Source organism: Notolepis coatsorum (genome assembly GCF_963971535.1).
Source record: "Notolepis coatsorum genome assembly, chromosome: 6".
NCBI classification, from domain to species: Eukaryota; Metazoa; Chordata; class Actinopteri; order Aulopiformes; family Paralepididae; genus Notolepis; species Notolepis coatsorum.
Window position 1 is genome coordinate 43448670 of NC_140170.1, and position 17365 is coordinate 43466034.

Sequence of the window (17365 nt, forward strand, 5' to 3'; positions counted from 1 at the left end):
GAGAGAGAGAGAGAGAGAGAGAGAGAGAAAGAGAGATAGAGAGAGAATTAATTTGCTGAAATACAGTTGTTCTTAATTTTCTCACTTGCTATGTGAGAATGTTAGTTATTATGTTCTCAATGCCCCTTGCATTGTATGAGTTGTGTGGAAGCGTTTGCTAGTTCTAGTGCTATCCATTTGTACATTGTGGCTGTGTCTGACAAAAGTTAACAATAAATAATGGTATTAGGAATACATTTGCCTCCTGTGTGAACTGTGCATACCTGAATAGACTGTATTTTAACGCCAGTCATATGGTGGTACTTGGAGAGCCAGCTACGTTCTCAGGTGGTACTTGGTGTAAAAAGTTTGAGAACCACTGATCTAATATATGCATTTATGCCTATATCTCACGTTCTAGGAATTACTGCAGAAAACGATAAAAAATATTTATACTCTGTATTTTCGTATGAATGTGTGAATGAAAAAGTTAAACGTTCCTACATCCTGAACGATAGATAATCGATGTTGAATGGGCCATAGTAATGTCAATTTAGCAATACAATTTAAAAAGTTATAGCCCTGCAAAGAAGGTAAACATCTCCATAGGCTTTCAGTGCTGGTAGAGATCAAACATGATGGATATAAGCGTGGCAGAGAATGTGTTAATGTATTCTTTTATGTTGTACATGCAGGTATGCAAGATGTGCAGTGACCAGAAAACTAGTTATTGTATTTTATGTGTCGTCCATAGGTATGTGGCTCCATACATAGTGCAAACATGTTATTTTCGACGTCATTATATTTGTTGTTCATTTACTGATGCACTTCCTGCTATGTCCAGCAGGTCGTGCAAGTTTACCTGCAAATGAATGTTATGATACTGTGTTGTGGTACATTGTATTGGAAAGTAGTGGGTTTGTTATTTTAATTGTTATGAGAATGTAAAATACATGTACGTGTCATTGAGACATTATAAAAAGAGCAGTCTTGTACCTGTTTGCTGAGGTATGCAAGATGTGCAGTGACCAGAAAACTACAGTTATTGTATTTTATGTGTCGTCCATAGGAATAAATGGTCGAAAGCAGTTCCCAGTCTCTTCAATCTCTGATCAATTGAGAACCGTTACACTATGCGAGGGAACATCTATGCGCATGCGCGGGAGCATGCGCATGCGGCGCCATTAAAACATAGTGCAACCAGTCGTCCCATGAGCAACGCATGCCTGAGTATCATTAAGTATCTCGAGGCTGGGGAGGCATGTCCTCTTTTTTGGAAATCAAAATATGGTCACCCTATTTAACACTTTGAATGCCAGCCACGCTTTTTGTCATTAGTTCATGCCGACCTTTGAGTGCCCGCCAACGCTATATAGCGTTTGTTTGTCGTATTTTCTTTTATTGGCGATTTGAATTCATATTTCATCAATCAAGCCTCGGGTTAGTGCTGCAGAGTCTCTCTGAGCTCAATTGGGAAGATACCGCCCCCTATCGTCTCTCCCTGTGTAACTGCACCCCATTACTTTACACTGACAAAGGGGGGGTGGCCAGTTTCCTCATTTAACTTTTCCCTCAAGCCAACTGAAGAATCCATTGTGCTCGCCGGCCCGGAAAACGCGTGGATTATGTATTTACAGTACCCAACACTGTAATCAATAAGCGTGATCAATATTTGGAATGGCGATCAGGAATTGGAATAATCTTTTTGGATAACATCTGATCTAAGGTAAGGAATCTATTTTACCAGTCTTAGGATAATCAGAGCAATTTTCACAGAGATTTTCACGTTTGCCCTATGTGTGTGTGTGGCTGTGTGACTGTGCGAGCGATCAGGAAATGAGATAATTGATATATCAGCCTGCTTCTATAGCGTGCATAAGTACACATATACTATCGATAATCTAGCATTTATTTGAAAACTATTCATAAATAGGCCGAAAAATGACAACGTTTTTGTGTATTCCAGAATATTCCAGTAAATGCCTTTTATCACGGAATCTTTATATTTTCCTTGAAAACGAGGGCTTTTCAAAATGCTATAAAACGGAAATGAAGCGATTAAAAAACAATCCGTTTCGACAATGTTGACTGCAAACAAGTCATTGATAAACAACGGGCAGATTAGACACATAGCCATAATTTAAGACAGAGATTATGCGTTCAAAAACGCTATCATTGAAGTGGGTGCTGGCATTCAACCACGTTTTACCATGTTAATGGCCGGTAATCAAAGAATGGATGTGTGGGTTTTTAATTTTGACATAAAATACACATTTCGTGAGGGGCTAGTTAATGTGATGCTACAATAGGCGTTCTTATAAAGGGCCTGTGGTGGAGAGTAGGATACAGTTTAAACTTAGACTAGTCTGTCATTGATTATCTTCTCTAGCAGACCAAGCGGCAAACTAGTTCTATCTCCTCTGTCGCCGTTCTCTCCTTTATTCTTGTGAAATCTTATCTTATCTTTATGCTTGTGAGAGCATCATCTGTATGTTCCTGTGACGTTAGTTTCATATTCTAGTTGTACGCAAGCAAATGCATGGAATTGAAGTTTAACAGCGAGTTAGCATTGGGTTAGCATTTTAAAACGTTATGAGCTAAACGGGCAAGATATGTTCAATTGTGCTGTTCCTGACTGCCAAGCAGCGAGGTCCATGTACGTTTTGATATCGTGCTCCACAAGCAATGGGCCAAGTTGGTTTTTGGATTTTTGCAAAGACAAAGGACTTTATAATGCTGCAGTGATTTCCTGGCTGTTGCTAAAGAAGGGAGCTAGCCTGTACCAAGTATTTTGCGATTTTCCTCTTATACAGTAGGGAGGGGGAAGAAGTGGGTGTTCCTATGACTTGTATTCAGCTTACAGCTTCGAAACTCCACTTATTTCGTTTTACAATGTCAAAGCCTTTTAAATATAATCAAAACGTTCTTGCATTTCTGTCCGCTTTATCGTTTTATGACAGAAATCTGATAGTGTATGCGCGTTCATGCGAGGGGGAGTCGGATTCTGGCAGGGAGTCCGAATTCGGCACAACCCCGGCCGAGGCATTATTTGTCGCCGAGTTGAGAGCTCCCCAGAGTCCAGACTACAGCTGGGCGATCGCCTACAATGGCGATTGCCTAGAGCGAACTATTGAATATTATTATGAAGAGAAAGAGGACAAACGGTGATGATCCATCCATAACATAAGGTGCGTTTTCAAACAGGCTGGATGTAACGTTGGTTGGTGACTTTCACTCAAAGCGCTTTGCGAGTATGGGCTCGCTTTAGTACTTGATTAGAAATATATATATATTTCTTTTTAAAGAAACCTTACAGATGTGTTCCATAGACTCACAGGAATTGTGTAAAATTGCCCAAATAGTGAAGGAAATAGTAAAACAGTTCCCCTTTAAGTCTTCATAAACGTGTTATGAATAGGTTATAATCTGTGAACTATAGGTTATAATTGGGGTATGCATCATACCTCTTGATAAATACATGAATATAAGCCTACATCATTACAGCTTTACTGTATGTATAGTAAAAACTGGTTTGTTATACAGTAGATGTGTAATGTCCTGATTATAGACCTGGTTATTTGTGTTATGAGCAGAGAAATCAAGACGTTAAACTCTAGCTACTTTCATCACCATCTCTGGGTAAATAAGCAGACAAGAGACTCTTGCTTATACCAGTACCAGTACCAGAAGAACCACAGGCGGCTTATTTGATTGAGCAACAGATTTGTCATGTTTAGGGTCTAAACTCTAAATGTCTAGGCTAACGATTTTACATCAAATTGAGAAAACATTTTATTTACAACATTGAAATAGACATTCCTGATATTTAAGCAGTTGATTGCTAAGTCACTTTCACTAATGACGTGAATGGCGTGAGTATTCAGTGAGGACATCGCCTCCTGTTCATTCCTGTTTAATGTACTTCAAGTTTCAAGTTTGTTTATTAATTATCACAATAAAATACACATACTTTACGGTGAAATGCTTGGTTCTGTATGAGCCCCTGAGAGTGTGCTTCATACAGTAAAAAAAAGTAAGCAAGAAAGTAAGTAAAAAGTAAGTAAAGAGGAATATACAATATACATATATACAATATACAGTAAAAATGAGTAAACAGTGAGGTAAATGCAGAAAATGAGGTACAAAACTTTGAGGGTCCAGTTAATGTACATTAACATGTCTTCAATATCGCCTAACCTTACCCGCAAGGCACCTGCTGTGTGTCTGTACCAAGCTTACAGTATGCAGCACATGTATAAAACTGGATCTCTCTGAAGGCCTATTTGTAAATACCGTGCAGTGTGCATGTGTGTGACATTGCAGTGTAGGGCAGGCTAGTGGCTACTGGCGAGGGTCTTAACAGTATAGTATGATATACTGTATTACAGTAGTAAGCAGGGGTCTGTGGTAGCACATTACAGCAGAGGTAGACACATTCATATTAAATCCCTCCCTCGAGACTCCTAAGAGTCTGGCTGGCCCAGACGGACATATACACACACACGCACACGCGCACACGCACACACACACACACACACACACACACACACACACACACACACACACACACACACACACACACACACACACACACACACAGCCTTGGGTTGCTATAAATACTCTCCAGGATGAGGTCATACTTGAACTCAAACACACGTTTATATTACCAGTACTGACCACATGAGAACCCTTCACACGCAGACCTTTTCTTTCTCATTTCCTCAAAAGGCCAAGACCGATTTCAAACGAGCAACTATCACAGCTACTTTGTCCGGCGGCAGCTATACCCATAGATATCTATATAGAACACTAGATAGCTTAAGGCGGAGTCACCAGCGTCACTGAACCGCCGCCATCTTGCTCGAGTCAGCCTTGAGTGAGGGTGAGTGATCTGCACAGACAAAAATACTCATAACTCGCTGAAATATTGACGGATTTACAAACGGGTTGGTTTATTACAAGCATTATTAACGTGGCTATGATTCAAGCGGTTTGTAAAAAAAACTAAAAAAAAACGGCCTTTAAGTAAAAAAGTTTACATGAATGTTATCAGTAGCTGAGCTGCCTCGAGCAAGATGGCCGCCCTACGACGACGTCGCTCTACATTGGCCGGCAGCGCGGGTAAGCTATCTAGTGTTCTATATAGATATCTATGGCTATACCCACACAGCACCATGTTGGTTCAGCATTGACTGCAGTACACACAGCCAAAACACCAGGGGGTGGTGTTGCATCGCATCACACTCTTTGTCTATAAAACACAACTTAATCGTGTTGCTGTGAGAGGAGAACGAGTGAAAAATCTGGTAGGAGCACAATCATTGGCACGTTTTCACTACGTTCATGTCAGGCCGCGAATCAGCACGCAGTATTCATGTCAGGTGACGCAATATGGCTGCTACTCGGAGCTGTGCCGTCTAAAATTGTGGTGTAACTTTGGTAAATGGTAAAATGGTAAATGGTGCATTTATATAGAGCTTTTATCCAAAGCGCTTTACAATTTTGTTCCTCACATTTTACCCATTCACTCACACATTCACACACCAACAGCAGAGGTAACCATGCAAGGTGCCAACATGCTCATTGGGAGCAATTAGGGGTTAAGTGTCTTGCTCAAGGAGTGGGAATCGAACCGAGAACCTTCCGATTACCAGACGATCGCTCTACCTCCTGAGCCACTGTTGCCGCGACTTTGATGACTAAATGTCATCATGATGTGAGGTTATCTCCCTCAGGGCCTGACAGGAAGAGGAAAGCTGAAACGTCTTCACGCTAACGTAGAGAAAACAAGTTAATTTGCCGCTTCAGATTTTTAAAGATGACGGGTTGAAATAAAATGATAAAAAAAGATAAATACGGAAGTACATCAGAGGAAAATACGTACTTGTGAAGGCCATTGGACATTATTTTTCTTACATTTTTGTGTATATCTTTTTTTTTATCCACTTTTTCTCCTTATTTTCTATTTTTCTCCCATCCCAATTTCGTATTATCCAATTCTTCCCTCCCCTGTCTTGAACGTTGCTAGACTATGCCTCCCACTGGTCGGCTGTAGTGAGGATAGAAGCCTTGCATCACGTGTCCCCTCCGGTACACAAGGAGGCAGCTTGTCGCATCTTTTCACCGCAGCAGCTCGAACTCTCAGTGGCGAGGAGTAACACGTGGGAGGCTCACGCTGCCCCGATACTTCCTGTTTCCGCCGTACCGGCGTCACCCAACCGACCTAGTCGCTGTCCACAACGTCCAATCCCCACCCACCGGCTTTCCCACCCTCTAACATTGCCAATAGACCTATCTCAAACCCTGCCCTCTTTTCTTGATCCTCCAATCACAACTGTCGCTTACCTGTCGCCAACTGTCGCTTACCTCGGTAAGCGACAGTTGTGATTGGAGGATCAAGAAAAGAGGGCAGGGTTTGAGATAGGTCCATTGTGTTAGTATGACGGCCGGCCAAGCCGGTATAGCAACGCCGAGAGCTTGGCTCGATACCAGCGTCTCCTACATTAGTGGCGAGTGCCTTGCCCACTGCACCACTCAGCCGCCAACATTTTTGTGTATATCTGAACTAATGGGCACACTCCCATCTCGTTAATTATGAGCGAACGATTTATTCCTGACTTATTCCTCTTTTACTTACTTTTTTTTTACTGTATGAAGCACATTTTCAGGGGCTCATACAGAACCAAGCATTTCACTGTAATGTACATGTACTTTATAATATGACAAATAAAAGCAAACTTGAAACTTGAGTTTGTCGTCGTTTACCTTGGCCAAACCCTAACCTTTAAAAGGTTCAAATATTTAACCTTCCATGAATCGGTTTGTATTAGGGATGTCCGATATTATCTGAATTTTTTATATGCCTTTTATATGCCTTTTCCAGCCAAAATACAGCTCTGTGACAGTGAATAGGATATTAATATCGAGAAAAAAATGAAAAACTAACCAAAAACGTAATATTACGTGGCTGGCACCCAATGGTTGTCGGGCAAACACGTAATATTAGGTGGATGGCCCCCGAATGAGTTAAACAACCTTCATTAAACATTCAGATATTATCGGCCGATATTGGCATAAAAATGTGATATCGGAAAATATCTGTATCGATTTTCAAAAAAAAAATATATATATATTTTTTTTTACATTTATTTAACCATTATTTACCCAGGCAAGCAAGTAAGAACAAATTATAATTTTATTTATTGTCAAAGTATGCATAATGTTGTGTTAATTCCACGACAAGAGATATGTAATGTTAATTACCTGAAATTATTCCGTTTTTGGGGGGGGGGAAACCCTGCATATATCGGTATCGGTTGATATCGGTATCGGAAATTAAGAGTTGGACAATATCGGTATATCGGTATCGGTAAAAAAGCCAATATCGAGCATCCCTAGTTTGTATTCACGGTAGGAATAATATTATTTGTGTTGTTTTCAACCATACAACCAACCAATACAGTTTAGCTAATAAGGTACTTGATTTTGAAGAACAAATTAATTCTCACAAATTAATTCTCACATGCAAACTAACATGAAAATCAGTCACAAAACTGAACCCTGACTGGCACACAGGACGGACCTTCCCAATTCAAATGATGCAAACTTGCTGATTGATTGATTGATTGAAAACTTTATTAACAGATTGCAGATTGGGTACAATACAGTACGGCTCAATACTGATAGGAGGACTTCCAAAGAGTACTCCAATTCAACTACTGCAAACCTAAGTAACTAAGAGGATTTAAACAGGTATTTGGCCAATCAAGACCAAGTCAAGTTATGATGTGTTCAGGAGTTAATCTGAACCTGATTGCATGATTCATGAGGGGCAGGTCTTTGCTTTGTTAGCACGAAAGACTACATAATTTCACGAATAACCATTTGAGGGTCACAGACTTCAGGCTGTCATTGGTCCTCATTCTCGAAAGTGTTCGTAACTAAGTACCTTTGTAAATATCTTGGTAAACAGATTCACGAAAATCCTCCTCCGGATTCCTGAATGCGTGAAATGGTCTCCGTAACTGGCCAAAAGCTTTGTAGCTGTGTTCCCATGAATGAAATACGTCACTCATTCGTAAACTGAAATGCGCATTCTCGTTCATTGAATTTGCATACAGACACACCCCGCAAGCTCCTTATAAGGCGAATGAGGCGTGTGGCATTGCATCTGCACCATTGCTGGTGCAGGTAGCGCAGAAGCTATTTGTGACTGATCTCAAAATGAGATTAGATTCAAATGTATTGTTATTATACAGCACACTATTGTTAAGTACAACACACCATCCAACCAGAGTGGATAAATAAATGCTCCATAAATAAATAAATGCGTGGAGAAACGGCTTAGTGAGGCAGCCTCAGTGAGCGAGCACACATACACAAAGTCATTAGAATAATAGAAGCCTACTTTGCTGGAACGATTAATTTTGCATGTACTGTATACAGTACGTGTGTGTGTGTGTGTGCTCGTGCGCTGAGGCTGCTTCACTAAGCCGTTTCTCCACGCATTTATTTAGTTCTAGCAATATGACTATAAACCAACAACAAATAATATCATAGAGAAGAAGACAGTATATGGCATATTAATACAGTATATTCCACTATACAGTAGCTATATCCACGGCGATTGGTTTAGTTCTTATTTATTTAGTTTGCAGTGTGTGTGTGTGTAATGCTCACGATGCCTCATTGAGTCAGGACTATAAATGCAAAACGTAATTATTAATTACATTACATTTACATTAGTCATTTAGCTGACACTTTTGATATGATACATTTGATATGATACAAATATTGTCATATTAATTATCATTATAATTATTGAATTCCACGGATGTCTGTAGTATCGGCAATCCCCAATGACTTGTCCCAGAGAAAGCTGTTGAAAACAGAATGCAGAATAAGTATGTAAATCGAGTTACGAAGGAATTCCTTGGTCACTTTTATGTCTGTTCGAGAATGAGGACCATTGATTGCAAATAATATTATTATTATATAATATATAATATTATTAAATATGAAATTAATATTTATTTAAAGCTTTTGGCCCCTTAAAATGGGGGATGACGACTGTATAAAAATGGATACAGTTCCTTCACAGTTCACCTGATATGGATGTAAACAGTATAAAATGAAAGCTGAAAGTCTGCACTTTAACCTCACAGTCACTGGTCCATTGGAATACAACAACAGTGTTTCACTGTACTAAGACCTAAGACTAAGCACTAAATCTTAGGTTCGGTGGTGTAGTGGTTAACACTGTCGCCTCACAGCAAGAAGGTCCAGGGTTCGAATCCCGCTTGGGGACCAGGTTTCCATGATGCCAGTTACCCAGGTGGGGTATCTCCCAGGCCTTTCTGTGTGGAGTTTGCATGTTCTCCCCGTGCTCGCAAGGGTTTCCCCCCCCGATAAGATAAACCCAATGGAAAAACATGCACAACAACAAGATCGCTAACGCTGTGGCGTCCTTGACGAAGACGGAGAGGAGCACTTGGATTGGTCCCCTGGCGCGGCTCACGTGGCGCCTGTCTGCTCCCGGCTGCCCTTGGGGGGGAAGGACGACGGGATGGGTTAATCGCAGATACGCATTGTATGCATGGTTCGCATGTGTGCCAAATGATGACCTCGGAGCAGGTCCTAAATTATTATTATTAATTAATTATTATTATATTATCTGCACAAACTAATTATAATTTTGACAGTGTCTTCATTAACTCAATCAGTGCCAAGCTATTAGACTGTAGTTAGGCCAGCTTTCCATTACAACTTTTCACTGTGCGTCACGTTGTTTGTAGAGCTAAATCTATATTTTATATTATAGCTATGTATCCAGTCCACTATCATTGTCAATTGACAGTAAGAACCTTCCATTCAAGATGCATAAAAGACATATTTTTTTCATCAATACGTTCCCGTTTTATACCGTGGTGAATATGAGTGTTATATCGGAATGATCTGGGATAATTCCTGCAAGGCTATTTATAAGGGGGTCAGCAACCTTTACTATCAAAAGAGCCACTTTTCCCCCGTTCCACAAAATAAAATGCTCAGGGAGCCGCACAACCTACCCTTAAAATGACGATAACAGTGTATAACGTTTTATATATCCCCAAGCATACCCCACATTTAGCATAAAACTGCTAACAATTGCATACCCAAAGTAATTTGCGATTTATTATACTTTATACTTATAGCACACAGTTTGTTGCATTAATGGGATTATAAAGCAACAAAAAGAAAAATTTTGACTTTTTACTGTTTTTACCTGTTATAACAAAGGAAAACCTCAAACTCTTATGAAGAGGAGAAAAAATACTGGCTGTGTAGACCTATTTTTAAATAAAACACAGAAGAGGAGACAAAACACTGGTGTCTGTAGACCGACTTTGAAAATAAAACCCTGAACTATGCAGCTCTATTAGAGTCCTTCCCTTATTTGTGGAAAATCGAACCTGCATCGCTAGTCGTGAAAGCAAATTAATCTGTCCACGCTGAATTAAACCCTCTATTTTCCTCAGACTTTCCTTTTTTTGGATTTATCCATGGTTAGCTTACTGGGGGGTTCGGAAACTCAAGATTAGCCACTTGCAGACAGCAGGGAGAGGCGCGGGGTGTGACATACTGTATATTTTAGTTGATGAAATATTTTTGTTGACTAAATATTTTAGTTGATGAAATATTTTTTCATTTCAGTGTCACAGTATGACATCGATCTCCAAAATAAAAAAAATTAAAAATTGTTAGAATATTTTTTTACATATTTATATTTTTTTGGGCCAGGGAGCCGCAGCTGATTGGCTAAAGAGCCGCATGCAGCTCCGGAGCCGCAGGTTGCCGACCCCTGCGCTAAGCTAATAACGTTAAATCCATTGGCGTTTCGTCCATACACACGCTAGAGTTAAAAATCGGTATTATGTTCTATCATGAATGCATGAAAGGGGGGGGGGGGGCGGGGGAAGTCGTTTCTGATTAATTGATTGCCAATAACGGCATTTGTTATTACCACAACATAGGCTGATCTGGGGGATGATTATTAAATCATTGCACTGTAGGAATGCGGTAATAATAGTGAAAACGGAGTCGTGTTCCGATGCAAAAATACTATTTTAATACGCACTCTACTGTCGCACAACAACACTGCCATTCATCTTTCATTCGTCTCACTTTAACTACGTCATCCCCCGCTAAGGATCACGGGAGATGTAGTAAACACCACATAAGGCTAGGATGCCGTGAATTATGTCCCAGTAGCCACTACACACGTCCCCCCAGAATTCACAAGAACTGGCCCCAAAAAACGTCCAGGGGCTCTGACGACCCGCCCAAAACGACTCCGGTACCCCTGGGCAGGCACAGGAAACTGAGGCAGTGGTAAAGCAGTAGGCTGACCCTGAACAGGCCTCGGACGGCAGGTCCAGGGGTCCGCCGTAGCTAGAGTAGGCGTCGGGACTGCCCTACCAGGGGGCCGACCGCGGCGGGGCGGTTGGGCCAACTCAATGGGGCGGTCTAAATCCAGGTGAGCAGGCTTCAGGCGATCCACAGAGATCCGTTCTTCCCTCCCCCCATGTCAACAACGAAGGTCTTATCGCCTGCCTTCACAACCCGGTAAGGACCATCGTAGGGTGGCTGTAGGGGGCCTCGAGGGGCGTCGCAGCGGATAAACACGTACCCCGCTGCTTGCAGATCAGGCGGGACACGCACCTTTGGAACGCCGTGGCACGAGGTGGGGATGGGCAAGAAAGCCTTGGCCTTGTCTAGCAGAGCATCCCACTGTTCCAGTGCTGACCAGGAGGCCGTAACACAGGGAAGAAAATCCCCTGGGACACGAAGGGGTTGGCCGTATACCAGCTCAGCTGAAGATGAAAGAAGGTCCTCCTTAGGTGCAGTACGGAGCCCCAGCATCACCCAAGGAAGTCTGTCGACCCAGGTGTCACCTCGGAGATCGGCCTTGAGAGCAGCTTTCATCGACCGATGAAAACGTTCACACAGGCCATTGGCCTGTGGATGGTAAGCCGTAGTGCGGTGGAGGGAGACACCCAACTGCTGGGTAATGGAAGTCCATAACGCGGAAGTGAATTGGGCCTCTCATCAGAGGAAAGATCAGAGGGAACACCGAACCGGGCGACCCAGGTACCGATGAATGCGCGAGCCACGTCAGCTGTAGTAGTCGCAGTGAGTGGGACAGCCTCCGGCCAACGGGTGGTCCTGTCCACCATCGTCAGAAGGTGAGTGTACCCCCTGGAGGGAGGAAGGGGTCCCACCAGATCCACGTTGATGTGGTCAAAACGCCTCTCAGGCACATCAAACCGCTCCAACGGGGCTTTAACATGTCGATGGACCTTCGCGCGTTGGCATGCCATGCAGGTCTTTACCCAACCCCCAATGTCAACCTTCATCCTGGGCCAGACGAATTTTGCTGCCATTAGGCGCTGTGATGGTTTCCTGCCCGGGTGCGAGAGGCCATGGATAGCCTCGAAAACTTGTCGTCTCCATGCCCGTGGAACAACTGGCCTTGGCTGCGCCATAGATATATCACATAGCAGCGTCGTGCCATCATCAAAGAAGGGGACGTCCGCCAACTGGAGGCCAGTAACCGCCGTCCTGCATGCCTGGATGTCTGGGTCCGAAACCTGATCCGCAGCCATACGGGCGTAATCAATTCCCAGGTGGACAGCACCAATGGCGGCCCGCGAGAGGCAGTCAGCCACAGGGTTGTCTTTCCCCGCCACATGCTGGATGTCAGTGGTGAACTCAGAGATGAAAGCCAGATGGCGTTGTTGCCTGGCAGACCACGGTTCGGACACCTTCGCCATAGCAAAAATCAATGGTTTGAGGTCTACAAAAACAGTGAAAGGGCGAGCCTCCAGCAGGAAACGGAAATGTCTGACCGCCAAGTACATGGCGAGGAGCTCACGGTCAAAGGTGCTGTACTTCTGTTCGCTGGAACGGAGTTGTCGGCTGAAGAACGCCAGGGGTTGCCAAATGCCCTCGACCAGCTGTTCATATATGCCTCCAACGGCATAATCCGAGACATCAGTTGTCAATGCCACGGGAGCCTCAGGCACGGGGTGCGTCAGCATGGTTGCGCTCGCAAGGGCCTCCTTGGTATCCGAGAAAGCCTTTGACATGTCGTCGGACCAGGCGATGGCATGCTTGGGAGTCTTGCCCTTGAGAGCCCCATACAGGGGGTGCATTAGGTGGGCAGCCTGAGGGATGAACCGATGATAGAAATTCACCATCCCCAGGAACTCCTGCAAGGCCCTAACCGTGGTAGGGCATGGGAGCCGCAGCACCGCTTCCACCTTTACTGGTAATGGGACCGCTCCAGCAGTAGTGATGTGGTGGCCAAGGAAGTCCATGGCAGGCAGACCAAACTGACATTTTGCTGGGTTGATGATTAATCCATGCTCTCTGAGGCGACTGAAGAGGAGTCGGAGGTGTGTTAGGTGTTCCGCCTTGGACGCGCTGGCTACCAGGATATCGTCTAGGTAGACGAACACGAAAGACAGGTTGCGCAGCATGGCGTCCATTAACCTCTGAAAGGTCTGAGCCGCATTTTTGAGGCCAAAAGGCATCCTCAAAAATTCAAAGAGCCCGAATGGGGTTATAACTGCCGTCTTGGGGATGTCCTGAGGGCTAACCGGCACCTGGTGGTATCCTCTCACCAGATCCACCTTTGAGAAAACAGACGCTCCAGCAAGGTGGGCTGAAAAATCTTGTATGTGTGGAACCGGGTAACGATCAGGTGTAGTGGCGTCATTAAGGCGCCGGTAGTCGCCACACGGACGCCAGCCGCCGTTGGCCTTTGGAACGAGATGGAGAGGCGAGGCCCAAGGACTGTCGGACCGACGAACGATGCCCAGTGCCTCCATGGAGGCAAACTCATTCCTAGCGATGGTGAGCTTGTGTGGGTCAAGACGACGAGCCCTAGCATGTACTGGCGGGCCTTCCGTGGAGATGTAATGCACGACTCCATGCTTAGTGGCCGCGGACGAGAAGGTGGGCGTTGTGATTCCGAGAACTCCAACAGGAGGCGGGAGAAATCATCAGTGGGCGCGACGGCGCTGGACAGTGTCATTGTGGCCGTGTCACTGCGCTCGCATGCTAAGGAGCCAAAAGTCTCAGCATTGACGAGCCGGCGATTCCCCACGTCTACCAAGAGACTGTTGGCGCAGAGAAAGTCAGCGCCTAGGAGGGGAGTAGACACCTTGGCCAACACAAAATCCCAGCTGAAACGCTGGTCAGCAAAACACAATGCCACGGTGCGTTTGCCAAATGTAGGGATCGCACTGCCATTGGCAGCTTCAAGGGCGGGGCCCCGTCTCGCTGAGTGAAAATCCTGAGTGGACGCCGGCAACACGCTCACCTGGGCACCCGTGTCACATAAAAAACGGCGGCCGGAGAGTGAGTCGGTGACGTACAGCAAGCCTGCAGGATGGCCAACACTCACGGCTGCTAATGAGTGGCAGCCAGTGCGTTTCCCGACCCACCGTAGTTACAAGGTGGTAAACACTTTTTAGCTTTGTTCCCAAACTTTGCATGGTAAAAACACAACCCCGACGGCCTCACCCGGCGGGGCATAGCCGCGGCAGAGATAGAGAGTGGCTGGAACCCCTGCTCATCAACGGTGTAGGCTGATGCTGCCACACACCTCTTCCCAGCTGAGAAAAATACATCTGCTTCTCTAGCTAGCTGGCGAAAGTCAGTTTGGATGGAATTAGCCATAGGTAAACACACATAGTCTGGTAGCTGTTGCAAGAAAAGCTCCTTAAATAGAAAACATGGCCCATGGTCACCCAGCAGAGCTAACATGTGATCCATCAGTTCAGAGGGCTTTGAGTCACCCAATCCAGGTAGAGAGAGAAGCTGGCGAGCACGGTCAGATTCAGACAGACCGAAAGCCTCCTTCAGGTGTGTTTTTATAGCAAAATATTTGTCATGTGTAGGTGGGTTTTCCAGCAAACTCACCACTCTCGCCGCAGTTGAGTTCGTCAGGGCTGCTACCACGTAGTAGTACTTTGTGACGTCCGCGGTAATGTCCCTGAGAGCGAATTGGGCTTCAGCCTGTGCAAACCAAGCGTTGGCGCTCCGCTCCCAAAACTCCGGCAGTTTGAGTGAAACGGCGTTCAAAGATCTGCGATCCGCGTTTTGTTGTTCAGTAGACATGTTCAATGTAATCTCCGAAATACGTCCAAGAGAAACGTCAGGGTCACCAATGTAGGAATGCGGTAATAATAGTGAAAACGGAGTCGTGTTCCGATGCAAAAATACTATTTTAATACGCACTCTACTGTCGCACAACAACACTGCCATTCATCTTTCATTCGTCTCACTTTAACTACGTCATCCCCCGCTAAGGATCACAGGAGATGTAGTAAACACCACATAAGGCTAGGATGCCGTGAATTATGTCCCAGTAGCCACTACAGCACGATCAAGCTGAAATTTACGGCAAATTGCTCTTACCTTTGGCCGGTTGGATTCCAAAAAGAATTTTCCAATTATTTGATCGCCATCTGGTAGATCATATGTCCATTGGCCCATGCCATAATCCTTTACTGCATAATGAATTCGGCATCCCAAGAAGTATTCCATGAAGTCCTCGCTTCAGACAAACAGAAAAGTCCGCCCGGAGCGTAAACAGTGTGACACCAGGTCTGCAACAGGGGTTACTGCATTCTCGAGACAGCGCCACTACCAGGATCTGGCCGGTACTGCACTTTCGGAGTCCCAATATGCCTTTTCCAGCCAAAATACAGCTATGTGACAGTGAATAGGATATTAATATCGAGAAAAAAAAGAAAAACTAACTAAAAACGTAATTTACGTGGCTGGCACCCAACGGTTGTCGGGCAAACACGTAATATTAGATGGATGGCCCCCGAATGAGTTAAACAACCTTCATTAAACACCTACATCAATTCATGACAAATGTATTCCTACAATAGTCCCTTAACGCAACTTTAATCCTGACCCACATAATCTAATATCCACAGAGGACCACTGAGCCAAAATGCCCCTACTTCCCTCACTACTTATGTCCAGAATTCACAAATACAGTACAGCAATACAGTCAAACACACACCCACACCCACACCCACACCCACACCCACACCCACACCCACACACACACACACACACACACACACACACACACAGGTCTAGACAAGCACGCACATACAGAGCCATACATATGCAAGTCCAGACAAGGACATGCATAAGCATGCACACGCACACACACACGCGCCCACCCACGCACGCACGCACCGCACGCACGCACGCACACACACACACACACACACACACACACACACACACACACACACACACACACACACACACACACACACACACACACACACACACACACACACACACACACACACACACACACACACACACACACACACACACACACACACACACACACACACGCACACACACACACACACACTAACATGAGGTCACACTGTCTAGGCCTCCCAACACAAACATGCCACACTGAATTCCCACACCAGTCTAAAATAGACACCGTCTGCTGACCCCCCCCCCCCACACACACACACACACACACCCCCCCAAAAAAAACAGACTTACAATCCTCACTGCACTCTCATCCTCCTCACTAACTATCACCACCATGCTAACACTCAGAACTCGTCTCCACCCTTCTCTTCTCTCACACCCCTTACCTCACCTTTCCCCTCCCTCCCTCCCTCATCCCGGCCCAGGAATCCGAACGATGAAGAGCCTCTCGACGATCAACTTCCCTTCCCTCATTGACACTCTTTCCTTGTCAGTTAAGATCCTCTGTTACTTTTACAACAAGTCCTCTGTTACTTTCCTTCATCCTCGTCCTTATCTGTCTTCTATAAAGACCATGTTGGTGCCACAGAGTGCTGTGATGGCTGAGTGGGGCGAGGGGCAAGATGTACTTAAAACATGTACCAGACAAGGTTATTATAGTCAACTAAAACTAGCTGTGGGGAAGGGAAAATATTAGAAATATTTGAAATAAAAATTTAAACTAGACTTTAGGGAAGAAAACTAAAACTGAACAGAAATTATTTTGGGTACTTACAAAACTAACAAAATTTTTTATAGAAATACACAGAACATTTCTTTAGTTTTAGTATTTTTGGTCAAATTGTGAGTGACGAGACAATGGTGCATATTGATACAGTGTGATACAGTGTGATACAGTGTGCACGAATGTGAGTCAAGTGATGTATTTGTATAACACAATACATATTCTGAACTTCTTAAATCTTGCCCCTGACAAATATCAAGATAAAACTAATAAAGTAAAAACTAAACTTGAAAAAAAAAAAAACTATAATAACCCTGGTGCTAGACAAGACAGCAAAAAGAGACCAGAAGCAGAGAG